Source organism: Hyperolius riggenbachi, chromosome 3 (assembly GCF_040937935.1).
Source record: "Hyperolius riggenbachi isolate aHypRig1 chromosome 3, aHypRig1.pri, whole genome shotgun sequence".
Classification (NCBI taxonomy): Eukaryota; Metazoa; Chordata; class Amphibia; order Anura; family Hyperoliidae; genus Hyperolius; species Hyperolius riggenbachi.
Window position 1 is genome coordinate 121,378,997 of NC_090648.1, and position 27,985 is coordinate 121,406,981.

General features: G+C 44.7%; 31 non-coding genes across 31 annotated transcripts; all 31 read right to left on the reverse strand.

The window, feature by feature from the left end:
* Nucleotides 1-899: 899 nt before the first annotated feature.
* On the reverse strand, nt 900-972 carry TRNAR-CCU (transfer RNA arginine (anticodon CCU)). Its single transcript has one exon. It is a non-coding gene; the product is annotated as a tRNA-Arg (tRNA).
* Nucleotides 973-1,299: 327 nt separating this feature from the next.
* On the reverse strand, nt 1,300-1,392 carry TRNAI-UAU (transfer RNA isoleucine (anticodon UAU)). Its single transcript is given in 2 exon segments — nt 1,300-1,335; nt 1,355-1,392. It is a non-coding gene; the product is annotated as a tRNA-Ile (tRNA).
* Nucleotides 1,393-2,614: 1,222 nt separating this feature from the next.
* TRNAR-CCU (transfer RNA arginine (anticodon CCU)) lies at nt 2,615-2,687 on the reverse strand. Its single transcript has one exon. It is a non-coding gene; the product is annotated as a tRNA-Arg (tRNA).
* Nucleotides 2,688-3,014: 327 nt separating this feature from the next.
* Nucleotides 3,015-3,107, reverse strand: TRNAI-UAU (transfer RNA isoleucine (anticodon UAU)). Its single transcript is given in 2 exon segments — nt 3,015-3,050; nt 3,070-3,107. It is a non-coding gene; the product is annotated as a tRNA-Ile (tRNA).
* A 1,222-nt stretch (nt 3,108-4,329) lies between these two features.
* Nucleotides 4,330-4,402, reverse strand: TRNAR-CCU (transfer RNA arginine (anticodon CCU)). Its single transcript has one exon. It is a non-coding gene; the product is annotated as a tRNA-Arg (tRNA).
* Nucleotides 4,403-4,729: 327 nt separating this feature from the next.
* Nucleotides 4,730-4,822, reverse strand: TRNAI-UAU (transfer RNA isoleucine (anticodon UAU)). Its single transcript is given in 2 exon segments — nt 4,730-4,765; nt 4,785-4,822. It is a non-coding gene; the product is annotated as a tRNA-Ile (tRNA).
* A 1,222-nt stretch (nt 4,823-6,044) lies between these two features.
* Nucleotides 6,045-6,117, reverse strand: TRNAR-CCU (transfer RNA arginine (anticodon CCU)). The gene has a single exon. It is a non-coding gene; the product is annotated as a tRNA-Arg (tRNA).
* Nucleotides 6,118-6,444: 327 nt separating this feature from the next.
* Nucleotides 6,445-6,537, reverse strand: TRNAI-UAU (transfer RNA isoleucine (anticodon UAU)). Its single transcript is given in 2 exon segments — nt 6,445-6,480; nt 6,500-6,537. It is a non-coding gene; the product is annotated as a tRNA-Ile (tRNA).
* Nucleotides 6,538-8,162: 1,625 nt separating this feature from the next.
* Nucleotides 8,163-8,255, reverse strand: TRNAI-UAU (transfer RNA isoleucine (anticodon UAU)). Its single transcript is given in 2 exon segments — nt 8,163-8,198; nt 8,218-8,255. It is a non-coding gene; the product is annotated as a tRNA-Ile (tRNA).
* A 1,222-nt stretch (nt 8,256-9,477) lies between these two features.
* On the reverse strand, nt 9,478-9,550 carry TRNAR-CCU (transfer RNA arginine (anticodon CCU)). Its single transcript has one exon. It is a non-coding gene; the product is annotated as a tRNA-Arg (tRNA).
* A 327-nt stretch (nt 9,551-9,877) lies between these two features.
* Nucleotides 9,878-9,970, reverse strand: TRNAI-UAU (transfer RNA isoleucine (anticodon UAU)). The gene is given in 2 exon segments: nt 9,878-9,913; nt 9,933-9,970. It is a non-coding gene; the product is annotated as a tRNA-Ile (tRNA).
* A 1,222-nt stretch (nt 9,971-11,192) lies between these two features.
* Nucleotides 11,193-11,265, reverse strand: TRNAR-CCU (transfer RNA arginine (anticodon CCU)). The gene has a single exon. It is a non-coding gene; the product is annotated as a tRNA-Arg (tRNA).
* A 327-nt stretch (nt 11,266-11,592) lies between these two features.
* TRNAI-UAU (transfer RNA isoleucine (anticodon UAU)) lies at nt 11,593-11,685 on the reverse strand. Its single transcript is given in 2 exon segments — nt 11,593-11,628; nt 11,648-11,685. It is a non-coding gene; the product is annotated as a tRNA-Ile (tRNA).
* Nucleotides 11,686-12,907: 1,222 nt separating this feature from the next.
* On the reverse strand, nt 12,908-12,980 carry TRNAR-CCU (transfer RNA arginine (anticodon CCU)). The gene has a single exon. It is a non-coding gene; the product is annotated as a tRNA-Arg (tRNA).
* Nucleotides 12,981-13,307: 327 nt separating this feature from the next.
* On the reverse strand, nt 13,308-13,400 carry TRNAI-UAU (transfer RNA isoleucine (anticodon UAU)). Its single transcript is given in 2 exon segments — nt 13,308-13,343; nt 13,363-13,400. It is a non-coding gene; the product is annotated as a tRNA-Ile (tRNA).
* A 1,222-nt stretch (nt 13,401-14,622) lies between these two features.
* Nucleotides 14,623-14,695, reverse strand: TRNAR-CCU (transfer RNA arginine (anticodon CCU)). The gene has a single exon. It is a non-coding gene; the product is annotated as a tRNA-Arg (tRNA).
* A 327-nt stretch (nt 14,696-15,022) lies between these two features.
* On the reverse strand, nt 15,023-15,115 carry TRNAI-UAU (transfer RNA isoleucine (anticodon UAU)). The gene is given in 2 exon segments: nt 15,023-15,058; nt 15,078-15,115. It is a non-coding gene; the product is annotated as a tRNA-Ile (tRNA).
* Nucleotides 15,116-16,337: 1,222 nt separating this feature from the next.
* TRNAR-CCU (transfer RNA arginine (anticodon CCU)) lies at nt 16,338-16,410 on the reverse strand. Its single transcript has one exon. It is a non-coding gene; the product is annotated as a tRNA-Arg (tRNA).
* A 327-nt stretch (nt 16,411-16,737) lies between these two features.
* Nucleotides 16,738-16,830, reverse strand: TRNAI-UAU (transfer RNA isoleucine (anticodon UAU)). Its single transcript is given in 2 exon segments — nt 16,738-16,773; nt 16,793-16,830. It is a non-coding gene; the product is annotated as a tRNA-Ile (tRNA).
* Nucleotides 16,831-18,052: 1,222 nt separating this feature from the next.
* Nucleotides 18,053-18,125, reverse strand: TRNAR-CCU (transfer RNA arginine (anticodon CCU)). The gene has a single exon. It is a non-coding gene; the product is annotated as a tRNA-Arg (tRNA).
* Nucleotides 18,126-18,452: 327 nt separating this feature from the next.
* On the reverse strand, nt 18,453-18,545 carry TRNAI-UAU (transfer RNA isoleucine (anticodon UAU)). Its single transcript is given in 2 exon segments — nt 18,453-18,488; nt 18,508-18,545. It is a non-coding gene; the product is annotated as a tRNA-Ile (tRNA).
* A 1,222-nt stretch (nt 18,546-19,767) lies between these two features.
* TRNAR-CCU (transfer RNA arginine (anticodon CCU)) lies at nt 19,768-19,840 on the reverse strand. The gene has a single exon. It is a non-coding gene; the product is annotated as a tRNA-Arg (tRNA).
* A 327-nt stretch (nt 19,841-20,167) lies between these two features.
* On the reverse strand, nt 20,168-20,260 carry TRNAI-UAU (transfer RNA isoleucine (anticodon UAU)). Its single transcript is given in 2 exon segments — nt 20,168-20,203; nt 20,223-20,260. It is a non-coding gene; the product is annotated as a tRNA-Ile (tRNA).
* A 1,222-nt stretch (nt 20,261-21,482) lies between these two features.
* On the reverse strand, nt 21,483-21,555 carry TRNAR-CCU (transfer RNA arginine (anticodon CCU)). Its single transcript has one exon. It is a non-coding gene; the product is annotated as a tRNA-Arg (tRNA).
* Nucleotides 21,556-21,882: 327 nt separating this feature from the next.
* On the reverse strand, nt 21,883-21,975 carry TRNAI-UAU (transfer RNA isoleucine (anticodon UAU)). The gene is given in 2 exon segments: nt 21,883-21,918; nt 21,938-21,975. It is a non-coding gene; the product is annotated as a tRNA-Ile (tRNA).
* Nucleotides 21,976-23,197: 1,222 nt separating this feature from the next.
* On the reverse strand, nt 23,198-23,270 carry TRNAR-CCU (transfer RNA arginine (anticodon CCU)). Its single transcript has one exon. It is a non-coding gene; the product is annotated as a tRNA-Arg (tRNA).
* Nucleotides 23,271-23,597: 327 nt separating this feature from the next.
* TRNAI-UAU (transfer RNA isoleucine (anticodon UAU)) lies at nt 23,598-23,690 on the reverse strand. The gene is given in 2 exon segments: nt 23,598-23,633; nt 23,653-23,690. It is a non-coding gene; the product is annotated as a tRNA-Ile (tRNA).
* Nucleotides 23,691-24,912: 1,222 nt separating this feature from the next.
* Nucleotides 24,913-24,985, reverse strand: TRNAR-CCU (transfer RNA arginine (anticodon CCU)). Its single transcript has one exon. It is a non-coding gene; the product is annotated as a tRNA-Arg (tRNA).
* Nucleotides 24,986-25,312: 327 nt separating this feature from the next.
* On the reverse strand, nt 25,313-25,405 carry TRNAI-UAU (transfer RNA isoleucine (anticodon UAU)). The gene is given in 2 exon segments: nt 25,313-25,348; nt 25,368-25,405. It is a non-coding gene; the product is annotated as a tRNA-Ile (tRNA).
* A 1,222-nt stretch (nt 25,406-26,627) lies between these two features.
* TRNAR-CCU (transfer RNA arginine (anticodon CCU)) lies at nt 26,628-26,700 on the reverse strand. The gene has a single exon. It is a non-coding gene; the product is annotated as a tRNA-Arg (tRNA).
* Nucleotides 26,701-27,027: 327 nt separating this feature from the next.
* TRNAI-UAU (transfer RNA isoleucine (anticodon UAU)) lies at nt 27,028-27,120 on the reverse strand. The gene is given in 2 exon segments: nt 27,028-27,063; nt 27,083-27,120. It is a non-coding gene; the product is annotated as a tRNA-Ile (tRNA).
* Between the last annotated feature and the right edge of the window lie 865 nt (nt 27,121-27,985).

Sequence of the window (27,985 nt, forward strand, 5' to 3'; positions counted from 1 at the left end):
GATCATTCTGGTCTGCTGCTAAATGTGCATGTTTCTACTGCATATAAGGCGATAATAAGGAAAAGCACACCTATCTCAAGTCATGTTTTATCCCCAGCAGGTGCCACTCCTCCAGAGTCGCAATGCAGTCGGCTGAGTTGGGCAGACTACACATGCAGGCATGATGCAGGGAATCCCTGGGGTATTTACTGGGCAAGGCGTATCTTACACACAGCACCCAAAATGACAGATTGAATTTATTATTATAGAAGATATAAATATATATGACAGCAGAGCCGGCCAATTGAGATGTTCACAATTGCGCGTTGCATCTAGCTTTGAAGTGGGTCCGTGAAAATCAGCAGGAAGTGCATTTTGAAGGTGGATTTGCTATGATTTTCCATAGTGTGGTGACATGATAGTGACTTTACATTTCTTTGACCTTTTGTAACGAGATGTGGGATACCCATTGAAAGCCTTGTCGAATTTCAAGTGGACCTGAACTCAGAACGTCCTTTCTGCTCTAAAAGATACGCAACAGCATAACAACCTTTAAACAAGAAACATTTCTTTGTTACAGCTAATAGAAATCCTAAGATAAATCTGCACTGTTTCTACTTCCTGACTGATGGAAGCAGACATATCGTTAACAGGCTGTGCTTTCAAATGAGCTTATCTGCCATTGGCAGTCATGTGACCCAGGGTGATCACCACAACTAGTGATTAGACACAAATGAGGGGGACAGGCTAAAGTCTCTAAATACATACACAGGGTGCATTTCTCTATGTTTTCCTTCTTTCCTGTGCAAGAGTTCTGGTCCACTTTAAAAGCCTTTGGCAGCCATGAGAATCCAAGTCATTTGTATCAGAGTACAATGTGTGTTGGTATGGTACATGTAAGGGCCAAAGAAGGAATGTGCCACCCCAGATGGGACTCGAACCCACAATCCCTGGCTTAGGAGGCCAGTGCCTTATCCATTAGGCCACTGGGGCATGCTGTAGAAGTGCAGCAAGTAGGCTTTTGCTCCACAGAGACTGCACAATGCCTCTTGCAGCAAATGAGTTGCAAATGGACGTACTTCTTTTCCTTGTGTTGTGCCATGGATTTTGCAGGTGATATAGCTCTTGCCAGCTTCCTCCACTGCTCTTCAACAAGCAAAAGCATTGGTCTCATTCTTTTTGGTCCTCACTCAAAACAAGCTTCCCTTGTTGGGCAATGACAGCTCCTGCGTGTAGCAGTGGCATACTGGCACCCTTTGGCTTGAATGTTTTGGGTCATAGGAGAAAGGTGATTAAAGGAAGCAAAAGGGCAACTATCTCTGCTCCAGGTGAGGCTCGAACTCACAACCTCGGCATTGCTCAACAGATACTGTCTTATAAGTACCGCGCGCTAACCGATTGCGCCACTGGAGCTCCGTTGCTGCTGTTGGGGAGGTGCCTTTATCACCAGGACACTTGGCCTGTGATGCGTAACTCGTTAAAATGAAGCACATGTCATAAATCATTATAAGACCAAGTCAATTGTTTGTTAAGAAGAAAACCGGTAGAAGACAGGGAGCGTTTGTCCAAATCAGCAAGCCAAGGTGACTATTAAGATCATCTCCGTAGAGGTGAGTGGACTTCAATGGAGGCTTGACACAGACTAGGAGCACACAATCACACTTTTTTTGTGGTGGTGAGAGAATAGGCCATGAGAGCAGGCTTTGAAAGCCATGAATACCTCTGAAAAGGTGTGAGATCATTCTGGTCTGCTGCTAAATGTGCATGTTCCTACTGCATATAAGGCGATAATAAGGAAAAGCACACCTATCTCAAGTCATGTTTTATCCCCAGCAGGTGCCACTCCTCCAGAGTCGCAATGCAGTCGGCTGAGTTGGGCAGACTACACATGCAGGCATGATGCAGGGAATCCCTGGGGTATTTACTGGGCAAGGCGTATCTTACACACAGCACCCAAAATGACAGATTGAATTTATTATTATAGAAGATATAAATATATATGACAGCAGAGCCGGCCAATTGAGATGTTCACAATTGCGCGTTGCATCTAGCTTTGAAGTGGGTCCGTGAAAATCAGCAGAAAGTGCATTTTGAAGGTGGATTTGCTATGATTTTCCATAGTGTGGTGACATGATAGTGACTTTACATTTCTTTGACCTTTTGTAACGAGATGTGGGATACCCATTGAAAGCCTTGTCGAATTTCAAGTGGACCTGAACTCAGAACGTCCTTTCTGCTCTAAAAGATACGCAACAGCATAACAACCTTTAAACAAGAAACATTTCTTTGTTACAGCTAATAGAAATCCTAAGATAAATCTGCACTGTTTCTACTTCCTGACTGATGGAAGCAGACATATTGTTAACAGGCTGTGCTTTCAAATGAGCTTATCTGCCATTGGCAGTCATGTGACCCAGGGTGATCACCACAACTAGTGATTAGACACAAATGAGGGGGACAGGCTAAAGTCTCTAAATACATACACAGGGTGCATTTCTCTATGTTTTCCTTCTTTCCTGTGCAAGAGTTCTGGTCCACTTTAAAAGCCTTTGGCAGCCATGAGAATTCAAGTCATTTGTATCAGAGTACAATGTGTGTTGGTATGCTACATGTAAGGGCCAAAGAAGGATTGTGCCACCCCAGATGGGACTCGAACCCACAATCCCTGGCTTAGGAGGCCAGTGCCTTATCCATTAGGCCACTGGGGCATGCTGTAGAAGTGCAGCAAGTAGGCTTTTGCTCCACAGAGACTGCACAATGCCTCTTGCAGCAAATGAGTTGCAAATGGACGTACTTCTTTTCCTTGTGTTGTGCCATGGATTTTGCAGGTGATATAGCTCTTGCCAGCTTCCTCCACTGCTCTTCAACAAGCAAAAGCATTGGTCTCATTCTTTTTGGTCCTCACTCAAAACAAGCTTCCCTTGTTGGGCAATGACAGCTCCTGCGTGTAGCAGTGGCATACTGGCACCCTTTGGCTTGAATGTTTTGGGTCATAGGAGAAAGGTGATTAAAGGAAGCAAAAGGGCAACTATCTCTGCTCCAGGTGAGGCTCGAACTCACAACCTCGGCATTGCTCAACAGATACTGTCTTATAAGTACCGCGCGCTAACCGATTGCGCCACTGGAGCTCTGTTGCTGCTGTTGGGGAGGTGCCTTTATCACCAGGACACTTGGCCTGTGATGCGTAACTCGTTAAAATGAAGCACATGTCATAAATCATTATAAGACCAAGTCAATTGTTTGTTAAGAAGAAAACCGGTAGAAGACAGGGAGCGTTTGTCCAAATCAGCAAGCCAAGGTGACTATTAAGATCATCTCCATAGAGGTGAGTGGACTTCAATGGAGGCTTGACACAGACTAGGAGCACACAATCACACTTTTTTTGTGGTGGTGAGAGAATAGGCCATGAGAGCAGGCTTTGAAAGCCATGAATACCTCTGAAAAGGTGTGAGATCATTCTGGTCTGCTGCTAAATGTGCATGTTCCTACTGCATATAAGGCGATAATAAGGAAAAGCACACCTATCTCAAGTCATGTTTTATCCCCAGCAGGTGCCACTCCTCCAGAGTCGCAATGCAGTCGGCTGAGTTGGGCAGACTACACATGCAGGCATGATGCAGGGAATCCCTGGGGTATTTACTGGGCAAGGCGTATCTTACACACAGCACCCAAAATGACAGATTGAATTTATTATTATAGAAGATATAAATATATATGACAGCAGAGCCGGCCAATTGAGATGTTCACAATTGCGCGTTGCATCTAGCTTTGAAGTGGGTCCGTGAAAATCAGCAGGAAGTGCATTTTGAAGGTGGATTTGCTATGATTTTCCATAGTGTGGTGACATGATAGTGACTTTACATTTCTTTGACCTTTTGTAACGAGATGTGGGATACCCATTGAAAGCCTTGTCGAATTTCAAGTGGACCTGAACTCAGAACGTCCTTTCTGCTCTAAAAGATACGCAACAGCATAACAACCTTTAAACAAGAAACATTTCTTTGTTACAGCTAATAGAAATCCTAAGATAAATCTGCACTGTTTCTACTTCCTGACTGATGGAAGCAGACATATTGTTAACAGGCTGTGCTTTCAAATGAGCTTATCTGCCATTGGCAGTCATGTGACCCAGGGTGATCACCACAACTAGTGATTAGACACAAATGAGGGGGACAGGCTAAAGTCTCTAAATACATACACAGGATGCATTTCTCTATGTTCTCCTTCTTTCCTGTGCAAGAGTTCTGGTCCACTTTAAAAGCCTTTGGCAGCCATGAGAATCCAAGTCATTTGTATCAGAGTACAATGTGTGTTGGTATGCTACATGTAAGGGCCAAAGAAGGAATGTGCCACCCCAGATGGGACTCGAACCCACAATCCCTGGCTTAGGAGGCCAGTGCCTTATCCATTAGGCCACTGGGGCATGCTGTAGAAGTGCAGCAAGTAGGCTTTTGCTCCACAGAGACTGCACAATGCCTCTTGCAGCAAATGAGTTGCAAATGGACGTACTTCTTTTCCTTGTGTTGTGCCATGGATTTTGCAGGTGATATAGCTCTTGCCAGCTTCCTCCACTGCTCTTCAACAAGCAAAAGCATTGGTCTCATTCTTTTTGGTCCTCACTCAAAACAAGCTTCCCTTGTTGGGCAATGACAGCTCCTGCGTGTAGCAGTGGCATACTGGCACCCTTTGGCTTGAATGTTTTGGGTCATAGGAGAAAGGTGATTAAAGGAAGCAAAAGGGCAACTATCTCTGCTCCAGGTGAGGCTCGAACTCACAACCTCAGCATTGCTCAACAGATACTGTCTTATAAGTACCGCGCGCTAACCGATTGCGCCACTGGAGCTCCGTTGCTGCTGTTGGGGAGGTGCCTTTATCACCAGGACACTTGGCCTGTGATGCGTAACTCGTTAAAATGAAGCACATGTCATAAATCATTATAAGACCAAGTCAATTGTTTGTTAAGAAGAAAACCGGTAGAAGACAGGGAGCGTTTGTCCAAATCAGCAAGCCAAGGTGACTATTAAGATCATCTCCATAGAGGTGAGTGGACTTCAATGGAGGCTTGACACAGACTAGGAGCACACAATCACACTTTTTTTGTGGTGGTGAGAGAATAGGCCATGAGAGCAGGCTTTGAAAGCCATGAATACCTCTGAAAAGGTGTGAGATCATTCTGGTCTGCTGCTAAATGTGCATGTTCCTACTGCATATAAGGCGATAATAAGGAAAAGCACACCTATCTCAAGTCATGTTTTATCCCCAGCAGGTGCCACTCCTCCAGAGTCGCAATGCAGTCGGCTGAGTTGGGCAGACTACACATGCAGGCATGATGCAGGGAATCCCTGGGGTATTTACTGGGCAAGGCGTATCTTACACACAGCACCCAAAATGACAGATTGAATTTATTATTATAGAAGATATAAATATATATGACAGCAGAGCCGGCCAATTGAGATGTTCACAATTGCGCGTTGCATCTAGCTTTGAAGTGGGTCCGTGAAAATCAGCAGGAAGTGCATTTTGAAGGTGGATTTGCTATGATTTTCCATAGTGTGGTGACATGATAGTGACTTTACATTTCTTTGACCTTTTGTAACGAGATGTGGGATACCCATTGAAAGCCTTGTCGAATTTCAAGTGGACCTGAACTCAGAACGTCCTTTCTGCTCTAAAAGATACGCAACAGCATAACAACCTTTAAACAAGAAACATTTCTTTGTTACAGCTAATAGAAATCCTAAGATAAATCTGCACTGTTTCTACTTCCTGACTGATGGAAGCAGACATATTGTTAACAGGCTGTGCTTTCAAATGAGCTTATCTGCCATTGGCAGTCATGTGACCCAGGGTGATCACCACAACTAGTGATTAGACACAAATGAGGGGGACAGGCTAAAGTCTCTAAATACATACACAGGGTGCATTTCTCTATGTTTTCCTTCTTTCCTGTGCAAGAGTTCTGGTCCACTTTAAAAGCCTTTGGCAGCCATGAGAATCCAAGTCATTTGTATCAGAGTACAATGTGTGTTGGTATGCTACATGTAAGGGCCAAAGAAGGAATGTGCCACCCCAGATGGGACTCGAACCCACAATCCCTGGCTTAGGAGGCCAGTGCCTTATCCATTAGGCCACTGGGGCATGCTGTAGAAGTGCAGCAAGTAGGCTTTTGCTCCACAGAGACTGCACAATGCCTCTTGCAGCAAATGAGTTGCAAATGGACGTACTTCTTTTCCTTGTGTTGTGCCATGGATTTTGCAGGTGATATAGCTCTTGCCAGCTTCCTCCACTGCTCTTCAACAAGCAAAAGCATTGGTCTCATTCTTTTTGGTCCTCACTCAAAACAAGCTTCCCTTGTTGGGCAATGACAGCTCCTGCGTGTAGCAGTGGCATACTGGCACCCTTTGGCTTGAATGTTTTGGGTCATAGGAGAAAGGTGATTAAAGGAAGCAAAAGGGCAACTATCTCTGCTCCAGGTGAGGCTCGAACTCACAACCTCGGCATTGCTCAACAGATACTGTCTTATAAGTACCGCGCGCTAACCGATTGCGCCACTGGAGCTCCGTTGCTGCTGTTGGGGAGGTGCCTTTATCACCAGGACACTTGGCCTGTGATGCGTAACTCGTTAAAATGAAGCACATGTCATAAATCATTATAAGACCAAGTCAATTGTTTGTTAAGAAGAAAACCGGTAGAAGACAGGGAGCGTTTGTCCAAATCAGCAAGCCAAGGTGACTATTAAGATCATCTCCATAGAGGTGAGTGGACTTCAATGGAGGCTTGACACAGACTAGGAGCACACAATCACACTTTTTTTGTGGTGGTGAGAGAATAGGCCATGAGAGCAGGCTTTGAAAGCCATGAATACCTCTGAAAAGGTGTGAGATCATTCTGGTCTGCTGCTAAATGTGCATGTTCCTACTGCATATAAGGCGATAATAAGGAAAAGCACACCTATCTCAAGTCATGTTTTATCCCCAGCAGGTGCCACTCCTCCAGAGTCGCAATGCAGTCGGCTGAGTTGGGCAGACTACACATGCAGGCATGATGCAGGGAATCCCTGGGGTATTTACTGGGCAAGGCGTATCTTACACACAGCACCCAAAATGACAGATTGAATTTATTATTATAGAAGATATAAATATATATGACAGCAGAGCCGGCCAATTGAGATGTTCACAATTGCGCGTTGCATCTAGCTTTGAAGTGGGTCCGTGAAAATCAGCAGGAAGTGCATTTTGAAGGTGGATTTGCTATGATTTTCCATAGTGTGGTGACATGATAGTGACTTTACATTTCTTTGACCTTTTGTAACGAGATGTGGGATACCCATTGAAAGCCTTGTCGAATTTCAAGTGGACCTGAACTCAGAACGTCCTTTCTGCTCTAAAAGATACGCAACAGCATAACAACCTTTAAACAAGAAACATTTCTTTGTTACAGCTAATAGAAATCCTAAGATAAATCTGCACTGTTTCTACTTCCTGACTGATGGAAGCAGACATATTGTTAACAGGCTGTGCTTTCAAATGAGCTTATCTGCCATTGGCAGTCATGTGACCCAGGGTGATCACCACAACTAGTGATTAGACACAAATGAGGGGGACAGGCTAAAGTCTCTAAATACATACACAGGATGCATTTCTCTATGTTCTCCTTCTTTCCTGTGCAAGAGTTCTGGTCCACTTTAAAAGCCTTTGGCAGCCATGAGAATCCAAGTCATTTGTATCAGAGTACAATGTGTGTTGGTATGCTACATGTAAGGGCCAAAGAAGGAATGTGCCACCCCAGATGGGACTCGAACCCACAATCCCTGGCTTAGGAGGAGGCCAGTGCCTTATCCATTAGGCCACTGGGGCATGCTGTAGAAGTGCAGCAAGTAGGCTTTTGCTCCACAGAGACTGCACAATGCCTCTTGCAGCAAATGAGTTGCAAATGGACGTACTTCTTTTCCTTGTGTTGTGCCATGGATTTTGCAGGTGATATAGCTCTTGCCAGCTTCCTCCACTGCTCTTCAACAAGCAAAAGCATTGGTCTCATTCTTTTTGGTCCTCACTCAAAACAAGCTTCCCTTGTTGGGCAATGACAGCTCCTGCGTGTAGCAGTGGCATACTGGCACCCTTTGGCTTGAATGTTTTGGGTCATAGGAGAAAGGTGATTAAAGGAAGCAAAAGGGCAACTATCTCTGCTCCAGGTGAGGCTCGAACTCACAACCTCGGCATTGCTCAACAGATACTGTCTTATAAGTACCGCGCGCTAACCGATTGCGCCACTGGAGCTCCGTTGCTGTTGTTGGGGAGGTGCCTTTATCACCAGGACACTTGGCCTGTGATGCGTAACTCGTTAAAATGAAGCACATGTCATAAATCATTATAAGACCAAGTCAATTGTTTGTTAAGAAGAAAACCGGTAGAAGACAGGGAGCGTTTGTCCAAATCAGCAAGCCAAGGTGACTATTAAGATCATCTCCATAGAGGTGAGTGGACTTCAATGGAGGCTTGACACAGACTAGGAGCACACAATCACACTTTTTTTGTGGTGGTGAGAGAATAGGCCATGAGAGCAGGCTTTGAAAGCCATGAATACCTCTGAAAAGGTGTGAGATCATTCTGGTCTGCTGCTAAATGTGCATGTTCCTACTGCATATAAGGCGATAATAAGGAAAAGCACACCTATCTCAAGTCATGTTTTATCCCCAGCAGGTGCCACTCCTCCAGAGTCGCAATGCAGTCGGCTGAGTTGGGCAGACTACACATGCAGGCATGATGCAGGGAATCCCTGGGGTATTTACTGGGCAAGGCGTATCTTACACACAGCACCCAAAATGACAGATTGAATTTATTATTATAGAAGATATAAATATATATGACAGCAGAGCCGGCCAATTGAGATGTTCACAATTGCGCGTTGCATCTAGCTTTGAAGTGGGTCCGTGAAAATCAGCAGGAAGTGCATTTTGAAGGTGGATTTGCTATGATTTTCCATAGTGTGGTGACATGATAGTGACTTTACATTTCTTTGACCTTTTGTAACGAGATGTGGGATACCCATTGAAAGCCTTGTCGAATTTCAAGTGGACCTGAACTCAGAACGTCCTTTCTGCTCTAAAAGATACGCAACAGCATAACAACCTTTAAACAAGAAACATTTCTTTGTTACAGCTAATAGAAATCCTAAGATAAATCTGCACTGTTTCTACTTCCTGACTGATGGAAGCAGACATATTGTTAACAGGCTGTGCTTTCAAATGAGCTTATCTGCCATTGGCAGTCATGTGACCCAGGGTGATCACCACAACTAGTGATTAGACACAAATGAGGGGGACAGGCTAAAGTCTCTAAATACATACACAGGGTGCATTTCTCTATGTTTTCCTTCTTTCCTGTGCAAGAGTTCTGGTCCACTTTAAAAGCCTTTGGCAGCCATGAGAATCCAAGTCATTTGTATCAGAGTACAATGTGTGTTGGTATGCTACATGTAAGGGCCAAAGAAGGATTGTGCCACCCCAGATGGGACTCGAACCCACAATCCCTGGCTTAGGAGGCCAGTGCCTTATCCATTAGGCCACTGGGGCATGCTGTAGAAGTGCAGCAAGTAGGCTTTTGCTCCACAGAGACTGCACAATGCCTCTTGTAGCAAATGAGTTGCAAATGGACGTACTTCTTTTCCTTGTGTTGTGCCATGGATTTTGCAGGTGATATAGCTCTTGCCAGCTTCCTCCACTGCTCTTCAACAAGCAAAAGCATTGGTCTCATTCTTTTTGGTCCTCACTCAAAACAAGCTTCCCTTGTTGGGCAATGACAGCTCCTGCGTGTAGCAGTGGCATACTGGCACCCTTTGGCTTGAATGTTTTGGGTCATAGGAGAAAGGTGATTAAAGGAAGCAAAAAGGCAACTATCTCTGCTCCAGGTGAGGCTCGAACTCACAACCTCGGCATTGCTCAACAGATACTATCTTATAAGTACCGCGCGCTAACCGATTGCGCCACTGGAGCTCCGTTGCTGCTGTTGGGGAGGTGCCTTTATCACCAGGACACTTGGCCTGTGATGCGTAACTCGTTAAAATGAAGCACATGTCATAAATCATTATAAGACCAAGTCAATTGTTTGTTAAGAAGAAAACCGGTAGAAGACAGGGAGCGTTTGTCCAAATCAGCAAGCCAAGGTGACTATTAAGATCATCTCCATAGAGGTGAGTGGACTTCAATGGAGGCTTGACACAGACTAGGAGCACACAATCACACTTTTTTTGTGGTGGTGAGAGAATAGGCCATGAGAGCAGGCTTTGAAAGCCATGAATACCTCTGAAAAGGTGTGAGATCATTCTGGTCTGCTGCTAAATGTGCATGTTCCTACTGCATATAAGGCGATAATAAGGAAAAGCACACCTATCTCAAGTCATGTTTTATCCCCAGCAGGTGCCACTCCTCCAGAGTCGCAATGCAGTCGGCTGAGTTGGGCAGACTACACATGCAGGCATGATGCAGGGAATCCCTGGGGTATTTACTGGGCAAGGCGTATCTTACACACAGCACCCAAAATGACAGATTGAATTTATTATTATAGAAGATATAAATATATATGACAGCAGAGCCGGCCAATTGAGATGTTCACAATTGCGCGTTGCATCTAGCTTTGAAGTGGGTCCGTGAAAATCAGCAGGAAGTGCATTTTGAAGGTGGATTTGCTATGATTTTCCATAGTGTGGTGACATGATAGTGACTTTACATTTCTTTGACCTTTTGTAACGAGATGTGGGATACCCATTGAAAGCCTTGTCGAATTTCAAGTGGACCTGAACTCAGAACGTCCTTTCTGCTCTAAAAGATACGCAACAGCATAACAACCTTTAAACAAGAAACATTTCTTTGTTACAGCTAATAGAAATCCTAAGATAAATCTGCACTGTTTCTACTTCCTGACTGATGGAAGCAGACATATTGTTAACAGCCTGTGCTTTCAAATGAGCTTATCTGCCATTGGCAGTCATGTGACCCAGGGTGATCACCACAACTAGTGATTAGACACAAATGAGGGGGACAGGCTAAAGTCTCTAAATACATACACAGGATGCATTTCTCTATGTTCTCCTTCTTTCCTGTGCAAGAGTTCTGGTCCACTTTAAAAGCCTTTGGCAGCCATGAGAATCCAAGTCATTTGTATCAGAGTACAATGTGTGTTGGTATGCTACATGTAAGGGCCAAAGAAGGAATGTGCCACCCCAGATGGGACTCGAACCCACAATCCCTGGCTTAGGAGGCCAGTGCCTTATCCATTAGGCCACTGGGGCATGCTGTAGAAGTGCAGCAAGTAGGCTTTTGCTCCACAGAGACTGCACAATGCCTCTTGCAGCAAATGAGTTGCAAATGGACGTACTTCTTTTCCTTGTGTTGTGCCATGGATTTTGCAGGTGATATAGCTCTTGCCAGCTTCCTCCACTGCTCTTCAACAAGCAAAAGCATTGGTCTCATTCTTTTTGGTCCTCACTCAAAACAAGCTTCCCTTGTTGGGCAATGACAGCTCCTGCGTGTAGCAGTGGCATACTGGCACCCTTTGGCTTGAATGTTTTGGGTCATAGGAGAAAGGTGATTAAAGGAAGCAAAAGGGCAACTATCTCTGCTCCAGGTGAGGCTCGAACTCACAACCTCGGCATTGCTCAACAGATACTGTCTTATAAGTACCGCGCGCTAACCGATTGCGCCACTGGAGCTCCGTTGCTGTTGTTGGGGAGGTGCCTTTATCACCAGGACACTTGGCCTGTGATGCGTAACTCGTTAAAATGAAGCACATGTCATAAATCATTATAAGACCAAGTCAATTGTTTGTTAAGAAGAAAACCGGTAGAAGACAGGGAGCGTTTGTCCAAATCAGCAAGCCAAGGTGACTATTAAGATCATCTCCATAGAGGTGAGTGGACTTCAATGGAGGCTTGACACAGACTAGGAGCACACAATCACACTTTTTTTGTGGTGGTGAGAGAATAGGCCATGAGAGCAGGCTTTGAAAGCCATGAATACCTCTGAAAAGGTGTGAGATCATTCTGGTCTGCTGCTAAATGTGCATGTTCCTACTGCATATAAGGCGATAATAAGGAAAAGCACACCTATCTCAAGTCATGTTTTATCCCCAGCAGGTGCCACTCCTCCAGAGTCGCAATGCAGTCGGCTGAGTTGGGCAGACTACACATGCAGGCATGATGCAGGGAATCCCTGGGGTATTTACTGGGCAAGGCGTATCTTACACACAGCACCCAAAATGACAGATTGAATTTATTATTATAGAAGATATAAATATATATGACAGCAGAGCCGGCCAATTGAGATGTTCACAATTGCGCGTTGCATCTAGCTTTGAAGTGGGTCCGTGAAAATCAGCAGGAAGTGCATTTTGAAGGTGGATTTGCTATGATTTTCCATAGTGTGGTGACATGATAGTGACTTTACATTTCTTTGACCTTTTGTAACGAGATGTGGGATACCCATTGAAAGCCTTGTCGAATTTCAAGTGGACCTGAACTCAGAACGTCCTTTCTGCTCTAAAAGATACGCAACAGCATAACAACCTTTAAACAAGAAACATTTCTTTGTTACAGCTAATAGAAATCCTAAGATAAATCTGCACTGTTTCTACTTCCTGACTGATGGAAGCAGACATATTGTTAACAGGCTGTGCTTTCAAATGAGCTTATCTGCCATTGGCAGTCATGTGACCCAGGGTGATCACCACAACTAGTGATTAGACACAAATGAGGGGGACAGGCTAAAGTCTCTAAATACATACACAGGGTGCATTTCTCTATGTTTTCCTTCTTTCCTGTGCAAGAGTTCTGGTCCACTTTAAAAGCCTTTGGCAGCCATGAGAATCCAAGTCATTTGTATCAGAGTACAATGTGTGTTGGTATGCTACATGTAAGGGCCAAAGAAGGATTGTGCCACCCCAGATGGGACTCGAACCCACAATCCCTGGCTTAGGAGGCCAGTGCCTTATCCATTAGGCCACTGGGGCATGCTGTAGAAGTGCAGCAAGTAGGCTTTTGCTCCACAGAGACTGCACAATGCCTCTTGTAGCAAATGAGTTGCAAATGGACGTACTTCTTTTCCTTGTGTTGTGCCATGGATTTTGCAGGTGATATAGCTCTTGCCAGCTTCCTCCACTGCTCTTCAACAAGCAAAAGCATTGGTCTCATTCTTTTTGGTCCTCACTCAAAACAAGCTTCCCTTGTTGGGCAATGACAGCTCCTGCGTGTAGCAGTGGCATACTGGCACCCTTTGGCTTGAATGTTTTGGGTCATAGGAGAAAGGTGATTAAAGGAAGCAAAAAGGCAACTATCTCTGCTCCAGGTGAGGCTCGAACTCACAACCTCGGCATTGCTCAACAGATACTATCTTATAAGTACCGCGCGCTAACCGATTGCGCCACTGGAGCTCCGTTGCTGCTGTTGGGGAGGTGCCTTTATCACCAGGACACTTGGCCTGTGATGCGTAACTCGTTAAAATGAAGCACATGTCATAAATCATTATAAGACCAAGTCAATTGTTTGTTAAGAAGAAAACCGGTAGAAGACAGGGAGCGTTTGTCCAAATCAGCAAGCCAAGGTGACTATTAAGATCATCTCCATAGAGGTGAGTGGACTTCAATGGAGGCTTGACACAGACTAGGAGCACACAATCACACTTTTTTTGTGGTGGTGAGAGAATAGGCCATGAGAGCAGGCTTTGAAAGCCATGAATACCTCTGAAAAGGTGTGAGATCATTCTGGTCTGCTGCTAAATGTGCATGTTCCTACTGCATATAAGGCGATAATAAGGAAAAGCACACCTATCTCAAGTCATGTTTTATCCCCAGCAGGTGCCACTCCTCCAGAGTCGCAATGCAGTCGGCTGAGTTGGGCAGACTACACATGCAGGCATGATGCAGGGAATCCCTGGGGTATTTACTGGGCAAGGCGTATCTTACACACAGCACCCAAAATGACAGATTGAATTTATTATTATAGAAGATATAAATATATATGACAGCAGAGCCGGCCAATTGAGATGTTCACAATTGCGCGTTGCATCTAGCTTTGAAGTGGGTCCGTGAAAATCAGCAGGAAGTGCATTTTGAAGGTGGATTTGCTATGATTTTCCATAGTGTGGTGACATGATAGTGACTTTACATTTCTTTGACCTTTTGTAACGAGATGTGGGATACCCATTGAAAGCCTTGTCGAATTTCAAGTGGACCTGAACTCAGAACGTCCTTTCTGCTCTAAAAGATACGCAACAGCATAACAACCTTTAAACAAGAAACATTTCTTTGTTACAGCTAATAGAAATCCTAAGATAAATCTGCACTGTTTCTACTTCCTGACTGATGGAAGCAGACATATTGTTAACAGGCTGTGCTTTCAAATGAGCTTATCTGCCATTGGCAGTCATGTGACCCAGGGTGATCACCACAACTAGTGATTAGACACAAATGAGGGGGACAGGCTAAAGTCTCTAAATACATACACAGGGTGCATTTCTCTATGTTCTCCTTCTTTCCTGTGCAAGAGTTCTGGTCCACTTTAAAAGCCTTTGGCAGCCATGAGAATCTAAGTCATTTGTATCAGAGTACAATGTGTGTTGGTATGCTACATGTAAGGGCCAAAGAAGGATTGTGCCACCCCAGATGGGACTCAAACCCACAATCCCTGGCTTAGGAGGCCAGTGCCTTATCCATTAGGCCACTGGGACATGCTGTAGAAGTGCAGCAAGTAGGCTTTTGCTCCACAGAGACTGCACAATGCCTCTTGTAGCAAATGAGTTGCAAATGGACGTACTTCTTTTCCTTGTGTTGTGCCATGGATTTTGCAGGTGATATAGCTCTTGCCAGCTTCCTCCACTGCTCTTCAACAAGCAAAAGCATTGGTCTCATTCTTTTTGGTCCTCACTCAAAACAAGCTTCCCTTGTTGGGCAATGACAGCTCCTGCGTGTAGCAGTGGCATACTGGCACCCTTTGGCTTGAATGTTTTGGGTCATAGGAGAAAGGTGATTAAAGGAAGCAAAAGGGCAACTATCTCTGCTCCAGGTGAGGCTCGAACTCACAACCTCGGCATTGCTCAACAGATACTGTCTTATAAGTACCGCGCGCTAACCGATTGCACCACTGGAGCTCCGTTGCTGCTGTTGGGGAGGTGCCTTTATCACCAGGACACTTGGCCTGTGATGCGTAACTCGTTAAAATGAAGCACATGTCATAAATCATTATAAGACCAAGTCAATTGTTTGTTAAGAAGAAAACCGGTAGAAGACAGGGAGCGTTTGTCCAAATCAGCAAGCCAAGGTGACTATTAAGATCATCTCCATAGAGGTGAGTGGACTTCAATGGAGGCTTGACACAGACTAGGAGCACACAATCACACTTTTTTTGTGGTGGTGAGAGAATAGGCCATGAGAGCAGGCTTTGAAAGCCATGAATACCTCTGAAAAGGTGTGAGATCATTCTGGTCTGCTGCTAAATGTGCATGTTCCTACTGCATATAAGGCGATAATAAGGAAAAGCACACCTATCTCAAGTCATGTTTTATCCCCAGCAGGTGCCACTCCTCCAGAGTCGCAATGCAGTCGGCTGAGTTGGGCAGACTACACATGCAGGCATGATGCAGGGAATCCCTGGGGTATTTACTGGGCAAGGCGTATCTTACACACAGCACCCAAAATGACAGATTGAATTTATTATTATAGAAGATATAAATATATATGACAGCAGAGCCGGCCAATTGAGATGTTCACAATTGCGCGTTGCATCTAGCTTTGAAGTGGGTCCGTGAAAATCAGCAGGAAGTGCATTTTGAAGGTGGATTTGCTATGATTTTCCATAGTGTGGTGACATGATAGTGACTTTACATTTCTTTGACCTTTTGTAACGAGATGTGGGATACCCATTGAAAGCCTTGTCGAATTTCAAGTGGACCTGAACTCAGAACGTCCTTTCTGCTCTAAAAGATACGCAACAGCATAACAACCTTTAAACAAGAAACATTTCTTTGTTACAGCTAATAGAAATCCTAAGATAAATCTGCACTGTTTCTACTTCCTGACTGATGGAAGCAGACATATTGTTAACAGGCTGTGCTTTCAAATGAGCTTATCTGCCATTGGCAGTCATGTGACCCAGGGTGATCACCACAACTAGTGATTAGACACAAATGAGGGGGACAGGCTAAAGTCTCTAAATACATACACAGGGTGCATTTCTCTATGTTTTCCTTCTTTCCTGTGCAAGAGTTCTGGTCCACTTTAAAAGCCTTTGGCAGCCATGAGAATCCAAGTCATTTGTATCAGAGTACAATGTGTGTTGGTATGCTACATGTAAGGGCCAAAGAAGGAATGTGCCACCCCAGATGGGACTCGAACCCACAATCCCTGGCTTAGGAGGCCAGTGCCTTATCCATTAGGCCACTGGGGCATGCTGTAGAAGTGCAGCAAGTAGGCTTTTGCTCCACAGAGACTGCACAATGCCTCTTGCAGCAAATGAGTTGCAAATGGACGTACTTCTTTTCCTTGTGTTGTGCCATGGATTTTGCAGGTGATATAGCTCTTGCCAGCTTCCTCCACTGCTCTTCAACAAGCAAAAGCATTGGTCTCATTCTTTTTGGTCCTCACTCAAAACAAGCTTCCCTTGTTGGGCAATGACAGCTCCTGCGTGTAGCAGTGGCATACTGGCACCCTTTGGCTTGAATGTTTTGGGTCATAGGAGAAAGGTGATTAAAGGAAGCAAAAGGGCAACTATCTCTGCTCCAGGTGAGGCTCGAACTCACAACCTCGGCATTGCTCAACAGATACTGTCTTATAAGTACCACGCGCTAACCGATTGCGCCACTGGAGCTCTATTGCTGCTGTTGGGGAGGTGCCTTTATCACCAGGACACTTGGCCTGTGATGCGTAACTCGTTAAAATGAAGCACATGTCATAAATCATTATAAGACCAAGTCAATTGTTTGTTAAGAAGAAAACCGGTAGAAGACAGGGAGCGTTTGTCCAAATCAGCAAGCCAAGGTGACTATTAAGATCATCTCCATAGAGGTGAGTGGACTTCAATGGAGGCTTGACACAGACTAGGAGCACACAATCACACTTTTTTTGTGGTGGTGAGAGAATAGGCCATGAGAGCAGGCTTTGAAAGCCATGAATACCTCTGAAAAGGTGTGAGATCATTCTGGTCTGCTGCTAAATGTGCATGTTCCTACTGCATATAAGGCGATAATAAGGAAAAGCACACCTATCTCAAGTCATGTTTTATCCCCAGCAGGTGCCACTCCTCCAGAGTCGCAATGCAGTCGGCTGAGTTGGGCAGACTACACATGCAGGCATGATGCAGGGAATCCCTGGGGTATTTACTGGGCAAGGCGTATCTTACACACAGCACCCAAAATGACAGATTGAATTTATTATTATAGAAGATATAAATATATATGACAGCAGAGCCGGCCAATTGAGATGTTCACAATTGCGCGTTGCATCTAGCTTTGAAGTGGGTCCGTGAAAATCAGCAGGAAGTGCATTTTGAAGGTGGATTTGCTATGATTTTCCATAGTGTGGTGACATGATAGTGACTTTACATTTCTTTGACCTTTTGTAACGAGATGTGGGATACCCATTGAAAGCCTTGTCGAATTTCAAGTGGACCTGAACTCAGAACGTCCTTTCTGCTCTAAAAGATACGCAACAGCATAACAACCTTTAAACAAGAAACATTTCTTTGTTACAGCTAATAGAAATCCTAAGATAAATCTGCACTGTTTCTACTTCCTGACTGATGGAAGCAGACATATTGTTAACAGGCTGTGCTTTCAAATGAGCTTATCTGCCATTGGCAGTCATGTGACCCAGGGTGATCACCACAACTAGTGATTAGACACAAATGAGGGGGACAGGCTAAAGTCTCTAAATACATACACAGGATGCATTTCTCTATGTTCTCCTTCTTTCCTGTGCAAGAGTTCTGGTCCACTTTAAAAGCCTTTGGCAGCCATGAGAATCCAAGTCATTTGTATCAGAGTACAATGTGTGTTGGTATGCTACATGTAAGGGCCAAAGAAGGATTGTGCCACCCCAGATGGGACTCGAACCCACAATCCCTGGCTTAGGAGGCCAGTGCCTTATCCATTAGGCCACTGGGGCATGCTGTAGAAGTGCAGCAAGTAGGCTTTTGCTCCACAGAGACTGCACAATGCCTCTTGTAGCAAATGAGTTGCAAATGGACGTACTTCTTTTCCTTGTGTTGTGCCATGGATTTTGCAGGTGATATAGCTCTTGCCAGCTTCCTCCACTGCTCTTCAACAAGCAAAAGCATTGGTCTCATTCTTTTTGGTCCTCACTCAAAACAAGCTTCCCTTGTTGGGCAATGACAGCTCCTGCGTGTAGCAGTGGCATACTGGCACCCTTTGGCTTGAATGTTTTGGGTCATAGGAGAAAGGTGATTAAAGGAAGCAAAAAGGCAACTATCTCTGCTCCAGGTGAGGCTCGAACTCACAACCTCGGCATTGCTCAACAGATACTATCTTATAAGTACCGCGCGCTAACCGATTGCGCCACTGGAGCTCCGTTGCTGCTGTTGGGGAGGTGCCTTTATCACCAGGACACTTGGCCTGTGATGCGTAACTCGTTAAAATGAAGCACATGTCATAAATCATTATAAGACCAAGTCAATTGTTTGTTAAGAAGAAAACCGGTAGAAGACAGGGAGCGTTTGTCCAAATCAGCAAGCCAAGGTGACTATTAAGATCATCTCCATAGAGGTGAGTGGACTTCAATGGAGGCTTGACACAGACTAGGAGCACACAATCACACTTTTTTTGTGGTGGTGAGAGAATAGGCCATGAGAGCAGGCTTTGAAAGCCATGAATACCTCTGAAAAGGTGTGAGATCATTCTGGTCTGCTGCTAAATGTGCATGTTCCTACTGCATATAAGGCGATAATAAGGAAAAGCACACCTATCTCAAGTCATGTTTTATCCCCAGCAGGTGCCACTCCTCCAGAGTCGCAATGCAGTCGGCTGAGTTGGGCAGACTACACATGCAGGCATGATGCAGGGAATCCCTGGGGTATTTACTGGGCAAGGCGTATCTTACACACAGCACCCAAAATGACAGATTGAATTTATTATTATAGAAGATATAAATATATATGACAGCAGAGCCGGCCAATTGAGATGTTCACAATTGCGCGTTGCATCTAGCTTTGAAGTGGGTCCGTGAAAATCAGCAGGAAGTGCATTTTGAAGGTGGATTTGCTATGATTTTCCATAGTGTGGTGACATGATAGTGACTTTACATTTCTTTGACCTTTTGTAACGAGATGTGGGATACCCATTGAAAGCCTTGTCGAATTTCAAGTGGACCTGAACTCAGAACGTCCTTTCTGCTCTAAAAGATACGCAACAGCATAACAACCTTTAAACAAGAAACATTTCTTTGTTACAGCTAATAGAAATCCTAAGATAAATCTGCACTGTTTCTACTTCCTGACTGATGGAAGCAGACATATTGTTAACAGCCTGTGCTTTCAAATGAGCTTATCTGCCATTGGCAGTCATGTGACCCAGGGTGATCACCACAACTAGTGATTAGACACAAATGAGGGGGACAGGCTAAAGTCTCTAAATACATACACAGGATGCATTTCTCTATGTTCTCCTTCTTTCCTGTGCAAGAGTTCTGGTCCACTTTAAAAGCCTTTGGCAGCCATGAGAATCCAAGTCATTTGTATCAGAGTACAATGTGTGTTGGTATGCTACATGTAAGGGCCAAAGAAGGAATGTGCCACCCCAGATGGGACTCGAACCCACAATCCCTGGCTTAGGAGGCCAGTGCCTTATCCATTAGGCCACTGGGGCATGCTGTAGAAGTGCAGCAAGTAGGCTTTTGCTCCACAGAGACTGCACAATGCCTCTTGCAGCAAATGAGTTGCAAATGGACGTACTTCTTTTCCTTGTGTTGTGCCATGGATTTTGCAGGTGATATAGCTCTTGCCAGCTTCCTCCACTGCTCTTCAACAAGCAAAAGCATTGGTCTCATTCTTTTTGGTCCTCACTCAAAACAAGCTTCCCTTGTTGGGCAATGACAGCTCCTGCGTGTAGCAGTGGCATACTGGCACCCTTTGGCTTGAATGTTTTGGGTCATAGGAGAAAGGTGATTAAAGGAAGCAAAAGGGCAACTATCTCTGCTCCAGGTGAGGCTCGAACTCACAACCTCGGCATTGCTCAACAGATACTGTCTTATAAGTACCGCGCGCTAACCGATTGCGCCACTGGAGCTCCGTTGCTGTTGTTGGGGAGGTGCCTTTATCACCAGGACACTTGGCCTGTGATGCGTAACTCGTTAAAATGAAGCACATGTCATAAATCATTATAAGACCAAGTCAATTGTTTGTTAAGAAGAAAACCGGTAGAAGACAGGGAGCGTTTGTCCAAATCAGCAAGCCAAGGTGACTATTAAGATCATCTCCATAGAGGTGAGTGGACTTCAATGGAGGCTTGACACAGACTAGGAGCACACAATCACACTTTTTTTGTGGTGGTGAGAGAATAGGCCATGAGAGCAGGCTTTGAAAGCCATGAATACCTCTGAAAAGGTGTGAGATCATTCTGGTCTGCTGCTAAATGTGCATGTTCCTACTGCATATAAGGCGATAATAAGGAAAAGCACACCTATCTCAAGTCATGTTTTATCCCCAGCAGGTGCCACTCCTCCAGAGTCGCAATGCAGTCGGCTGAGTTGGGCAGACTACACATGCAGGCATGATGCAGGGAATCCCTGGGGTATTTACTGGGCAAGGCGTATCTTACACACAGCACCCAAAATGACAGATTGAATTTATTATTATAGAAGATATAAATATATATGACAGCAGAGCCGGCCAATTGAGATGTTCACAATTGCGCGTTGCATCTAGCTTTGAAGTGGGTCCGTGAAAATCAGCAGGAAGTGCATTTTGAAGGTGGATTTGCTATGATTTTCCATAGTGTGGTGACATGATAGTGACTTTACATTTCTTTGACCTTTTGTAACGAGATGTGGGATACCCATTGAAAGCCTTGTCGAATTTCAAGTGGACCTGAACTCAGAACGTCCTTTCTGCTCTAAAAGATACGCAACAGCATAACAACCTTTAAACAAGAAACATTTCTTTGTTACAGCTAATAGAAATCCTAAGATAAATCTGCACTGTTTCTACTTCCTGACTGATGGAAGCAGACATATTGTTAACAGGCTGTGCTTTCAAATGAGCTTATCTGCCATTGGCAGTCATGTGACCCAGGGTGATCACCACAACTAGTGATTAGACACAAATGAGGGGGACAGGCTAAAGTCTCTAAATACATACACAGGGTGCATTTCTCTATGTTTTCCTTCTTTCCTGTGCAAGAGTTCTGGTCCACTTTAAAAGCCTTTGGCAGCCATGAGAATCCAAGTCATTTGTATCAGAGTACAATGTGTGTTGGTATGCTACATGTAAGGGCCAAAGAAGGATTGTGCCACCCCAGATGGGACTCGAACCCACAATCCCTGGCTTAGGAGGCCAGTGCCTTATCCATTAGGCCACTGGGGCATGCTGTAGAAGTGCAGCAAGTAGGCTTTTGCTCCACAGAGACTGCACAATGCCTCTTGTAGCAAATGAGTTGCAAATGGACGTACTTCTTTTCCTTGTGTTGTGCCATGGATTTTGCAGGTGATATAGCTCTTGCCAGCTTCCTCCACTGCTCTTCAACAAGCAAAAGCATTGGTCTCATTCTTTTTGGTCCTCACTCAAAACAAGCTTCCCTTGTTGGGCAATGACAGCTCCTGCGTGTAGCAGTGGCATACTGGCACCCTTTGGCTTGAATGTTTTGGGTCATAGGAGAAAGGTGATTAAAGGAAGCAAAAAGGCAACTATCTCTGCTCCAGGTGAGGCTCGAACTCACAACCTCGGCATTGCTCAACAGATACTATCTTATAAGTACCGCGCGCTAACCGATTGCGCCACTGGAGCTCCGTTGCTGCTGTTGGGGAGGTGCCTTTATCACCAGGACACTTGGCCTGTGATGCGTAACTCGTTAAAATGAAGCACATGTCATAAATCATTATAAGACCAAGTCAATTGTTTGTTAAGAAGAAAACCGGTAGAAGACAGGGAGCGTTTGTCCAAATCAGCAAGCCAAGGTGACTATTAAGATCATCTCCATAGAGGTGAGTGGACTTCAATGGAGGCTTGACACAGACTAGGAGCACACAATCACACTTTTTTTGTGGTGGTGAGAGAATAGGCCATGAGAGCAGGCTTTGAAAGCCATGAATACCTCTGAAAAGGTGTGAGATCATTCTGGTCTGCTGCTAAATGTGCATGTTCCTACTGCATATAAGGCGATAATAAGGAAAAGCACACCTATCTCAAGTCATGTTTTATCCCCAGCAGGTGCCACTCCTCCAGAGTCGCAATGCAGTCGGCTGAGTTGGGCAGACTACACATGCAGGCATGATGCAGGGAATCCCTGGGGTATTTACTGGGCAAGGCGTATCTTACACACAGCACCCAAAATGACAGATTGAATTTATTATTATAGAAGATATAAATATATATGACAGCAGAGCCGGCCAATTGAGATGTTCACAATTGCGCGTTGCATCTAGCTTTGAAGTGGGTCCGTGAAAATCAGCAGGAAGTGCATTTTGAAGGTGGATTTGCTATGATTTTCCATAGTGTGGTGACATGATAGTGACTTTACATTTCTTTGACCTTTTGTAACGAGATGTGGGATACCCATTGAAAGCCTTGTCGAATTTCAAGTGGACCTGAACTCAGAACGTCCTTTCTGCTCTAAAAGATACGCAACAGCATAACAACCTTTAAACAAGAAACATTTCTTTGTTACAGCTAATAGAAATCCTAAGATAAATCTGCACTGTTTCTACTTCCTGACTGATGGAAGCAGACATATTGTTAACAGGCTGTGCTTTCAAATGAGCTTATCTGCCATTGGCAGTCATGTGACCCAGGGTGATCACCACAACTAGTGATTAGACACAAATGAGGGGGACAGGCTAAAGTCTCTAAATACATACACAGGGTGCATTTCTCTATGTTCTCCTTCTTTCCTGTGCAAGAGTTCTGGTCCACTTTAAAAGCCTTTGGCAGCCATGAGAATCTAAGTCATTTGTATCAGAGTACAATGTGTGTTGGTATGCTACATGTAAGGGCCAAAGAAGGATTGTGCCACCCCAGATGGGACTCAAACCCACAATCCCTGGCTTAGGAGGCCAGTGCCTTATCCATTAGGCCACTGGGACATGCTGTAGAAGTGCAGCAAGTAGGCTTTTGCTCCACAGAGACTGCACAATGCCTCTTGTAGCAAATGAGTTGCAAATGGACGTACTTCTTTTCCTTGTGTTGTGCCATGGATTTTGCAGGTGATATAGCTCTTGCCAGCTTCCTCCACTGCTCTTCAACAAGCAAAAGCATTGGTCTCATTCTTTTTGGTCCTCACTCAAAACAAGCTTCCCTTGTTGGGCAATGACAGCTCCTGCGTGTAGCAGTGGCATACTGGCACCCTTTGGCTTGAATGTTTTGGGTCATAGGAGAAAGGTGATTAAAGGAAGCAAAAGGGCAACTATCTCTGCTCCAGGTGAGGCTCGAACTCACAACCTCGGCATTGCTCAACAGATACTGTCTTATAAGTACCGCGCGCTAACCGATTGCACCACTGGAGCTCCGTTGCTGCTGTTGGGGAGGTGCCTTTATCACCAGGACACTTGGCCTGTGATGCGTAACTCGTTAAAATGAAGCACATGTCATAAATCATTATAAGACCAAGTCAATTGTTTGTTAAGAAGAAAACCGGTAGAAGACAGGGAGCGTTTGTCCAAATCAGCAAGCCAAGGTGACTATTAAGATCATCTCCATAGAGGTGAGTGGACTTCAATGGAGGCTTGACACAGACTAGGAGCACACAATCACACTTTTTTTGTGGTGGTGAGAGAATAGGCCATGAGAGCAGGCTTTGAAAGCCATGAATACCTCTGAAAAGGTGTGAGATCATTCTGGTCTGCTGCTAAATGTGCATGTTCCTACTGCATATAAGGCGATAATAAGGAAAAGCACACCTATCTCAAGTCATGTTTTATCCCCAGCAGGTGCCACTCCTCCAGAGTCGCAATGCAGTCGGCTGAGTTGGGCAGACTACACATGCAGGCATGATGCAGGGAATCCCTGGGGTATTTACTGGGCAAGGCGTATCTTACACACAGCACCCAAAATGACAGATTGAATTTATTATTATAGAAGATATAAATATATATGACAGCAGAGCCGGCCAATTGAGATGTTCACAATTGCGCGTTGCATCTAGCTTTGAAGTGGGTCCGTGAAAATCAGCAGGAAGTGCATTTTGAAGGTGGATTTGCTATGATTTTCCATAGTGTGGTGACATGATAGTGACTTTACATTTCTTTGACCTTTTGTAACGAGATGTGGGATACCCATTGAAAGCCTTGTCGAATTTCAAGTGGACCTGAACTCAGAACGTCCTTTCTGCTCTAAAAGATACGCAACAGCATAACAACCTTTAAACAAGAAACATTTCTTTGTTACAGCTAATAGAAATCCTAAGATAAATCTGCACTGTTTCTACTTCCTGACTGATGGAAGCAGACATATTGTTAACAGGCTGTGCTTTCAAATGAGCTTATCTGCCATTGGCAGTCATGTGACCCAGGGTGATCACCACAACTAGTGATTAGACACAAATGAGGGGGACAGGCTAAAGTCTCTAAATACATACACAGGGTGCATTTCTCTATGTTTTCCTTCTTTCCTGTGCAAGAGTTCTGGTCCACTTTAAAAGCCTTTGGCAGCCATGAGAATCCAAGTCATTTGTATCAGAGTACAATGTGTGTTGGTATGCTACATGTAAGGGCCAAAGAAGGAATGTGCCACCCCAGATGGGACTCGAACCCACAATCCCTGGCTTAGGAGGCCAGTGCCTTATCCATTAGGCCACTGGGGCATGCTGTAGAAGTGCAGCAAGTAGGCTTTTGCTCCACAGAGACTGCACAATGCCTCTTGCAGCAAATGAGTTGCAAATGGACGTACTTCTTTTCCTTGTGTTGTGCCATGGATTTTGCAGGTGATATAGCTCTTGCCAGCTTCCTCCACTGCTCTTCAACAAGCAAAAGCATTGGTCTCATTCTTTTTGGTCCTCACTCAAAACAAGCTTCCCTTGTTGGGCAATGACAGCTCCTGCGTGTAGCAGTGGCATACTGGCACCCTTTGGCTTGAATGTTTTGGGTCATAGGAGAAAGGTGATTAAAGGAAGCAAAAGGGCAACTATCTCTGCTCCAGGTGAGGCTCGAACTCACAACCTCAGCATTGCTCAACAGATACTGTCTTATAAGTACCGCGCGCTAACCGATTGCGCCACTGGAGCTCCATTGCTGCTGTTGGGGAGGTGCCTTTATCACCAGGACACTTGGCCTGTGATGCGTAACTCGTTAAAATGAAGCACATGTCATAAATCATTATAAGACCAAGTCAATTGTTTGTTAAGAAGAAAACCGGTAGAAGACAGGGAGCGTTTGTCCAAATCAGCAAGCCAAGGTGACTATTAAGATCATCTCCATAGAGGTGAGTGGACTTCAATGGAGGCTTGACACAGACTAGGAGCACACAATCACACTTTTTTTGTGGTGGTGAGAGAATAGGCCATGAGAGCAGGCTTTGAAAGCCATGAATACCTCTGAAAAGGTGTGAGATCATTCTGGTCTGCTGCTAAATGTGCATGTTCCTACTGCATATAAGGCGATAATAAGGAAAAGCACACCTATCTCAAGTCATGTTTTATCCCCAGCAGGTGCCACTCCTCCAGAGTCGCAATGCAGTCGGCTGAGTTGGGCAGACTACACATGCAGGCATGATGCAGGGAATCCCTGGGGTATTTACTGGGCAAGGCGTATCTTACACACAGCACCCAAAATGACAGATTGAATTTATTATTATAGAAGATATAAATATATATGACAGCAGAGCCGGCCAATTGAGATGTTCACAATTGCGCGTTGCATCTAGCTTTGAAGTGGGTCCGTGAAAATCAGCAGGAAGTGCATTTTGAAGGTGGATTTGCTATGATTTTCCATAGTGTGGTGACATGATAGTGACTTTACATTTCTTTGACCTTTTGTAACGAGATGTGGGATACCCATTGAAAGCCTTGTCGAATTTCAAGTGGACCTGAACTCAGAACGTCCTTTCTGCTCTAAAAGATACGCAACAGCATAACAACCTTTAAACAAGAAACATTTCTTTGTTACAGCTAATAGAAATCCTAAGATAAATCTGCACTGTTTCTACTTCCTGACTGATGGAAGCAGACATATTGTTAACAGGCTGTGCTTTCAAATGAGCTTATCTGCCATTGGCAGTCATGTGACCCAGGGTGATCACCACAACTAGTGATTAGACACAAATGAGGGGGACAGGCTAAAGTCTCTAAATACATACACAGGGTGCATTTCTCTATGTTTTCCTTCTTTCCTGTGCAAGAGTTCTGGTCCACTTTAAAAGCCTTTGGCAGCCATGAGAATCCAAGTCATTTGTATCAGAGTACAATGTGTGTTGGTATGCTACATGTAAGGGCCAAAGAAGGAATGTGCCACCCCAGATGGGACTCGAACCCACAATCCCTGGCTTAGGAGGCCAGTGCCTTATCCATTAGGCCACTGGGGCATGCTGTAGAAGTGCAGCAAGTAGGCTTTTGCTCCACAGAGACTGCACAATGCCTCTTGCAGCAAATGAGTTGCAAATGGACGTACTTCTTTTCCTTGTGTTGTGCCATGGATTTTGCAGGTGATATAGCTCTTGCCAGCTTCCTCCACTGCTCTTCAACAAGCAAAAGCATTGGTCTCATTCTTTTTGGTCCTCACTCAAAACAAGCTTCCCTTGTTGGGCAATGACAGCTCCTGCGTGTAGCAGTGGCATACTGGCACCCTTTGGCTTGAATGTTTTGGGTCATAGGAGAAAGGTGATTAAAGGAAGCAAAAGGGCAACTATCTCTGCTCCAGGTGAGGCTCGAACTCACAACCTCGGCATTGCTCAACAGATACTGTCTTATAAGTACCGCGCGCTAACCGATTGCGCCACTGGAGCTCCATTGCTGCTGTTGGGGAGGTGCCTTTATCACCAGGACACTTGGCCTGTGATGCGTAACTCGTTAAAATGAAGCACATGTCATAAATCATTATAAGACCAAGTCAATTGTTTGTTAAGAAGAAAACCGGTAGAAGACAGGGAGCGTTTGTCCAAATCAGCAAGCCAAGGTGACTATTAAGATCATCTCCATAGAGGTGAGTGGACTTCAATGGAGGCTTGACACAGACTAGGAGCACACAATCACACTTTTTTTGTGGTGGTGAGAGAATAGGCCATGAGAGCAGGCTTTGAAAGCCATGAATACCTCTGAAAAGGTGTGAGATCATTCTGGTCTGCTGCTAAATGTGCATGTTCCTACTGCATATAAGGCGATAATAAGGAAAAGCACACCTATCTCAAGTCATGTTTTATCCCCAGCAGGTGCCACTCCTCCAGAGTCGCAATGCAGTCGGCTGAGTTGGGCAGACTACACATGCAGGCATGATGCAGGGAATCCCTGGGGTATTTACTGGGCAAGGCGTATCTTACACACAGCACCCAAAATGACAGATTGAATTTATTATTATAGAAGATATAAATATATATGACAGCAGAGCCGGCCAATTGAGATGTTCACAATTGCGCGTTGCATCTAGCTTTGAAGTGGGTCCGTGAAAATCAGCAGGAAGTGCATTTTGAAGGTGGATTTGCTATGATTTTCCATAGTGTGGTGACATGATAGTGACTTTACATTTCTTTGACCTTTTGTAACGAGATGTGGGATACCCATTGAAAGCCTTGTCGAATTTCAAGTGGACCTGAACTCAGAACGTCCTTTCTGCTCTAAAAGATACGCAACAGCATAACAACCTTTAAACAAGAA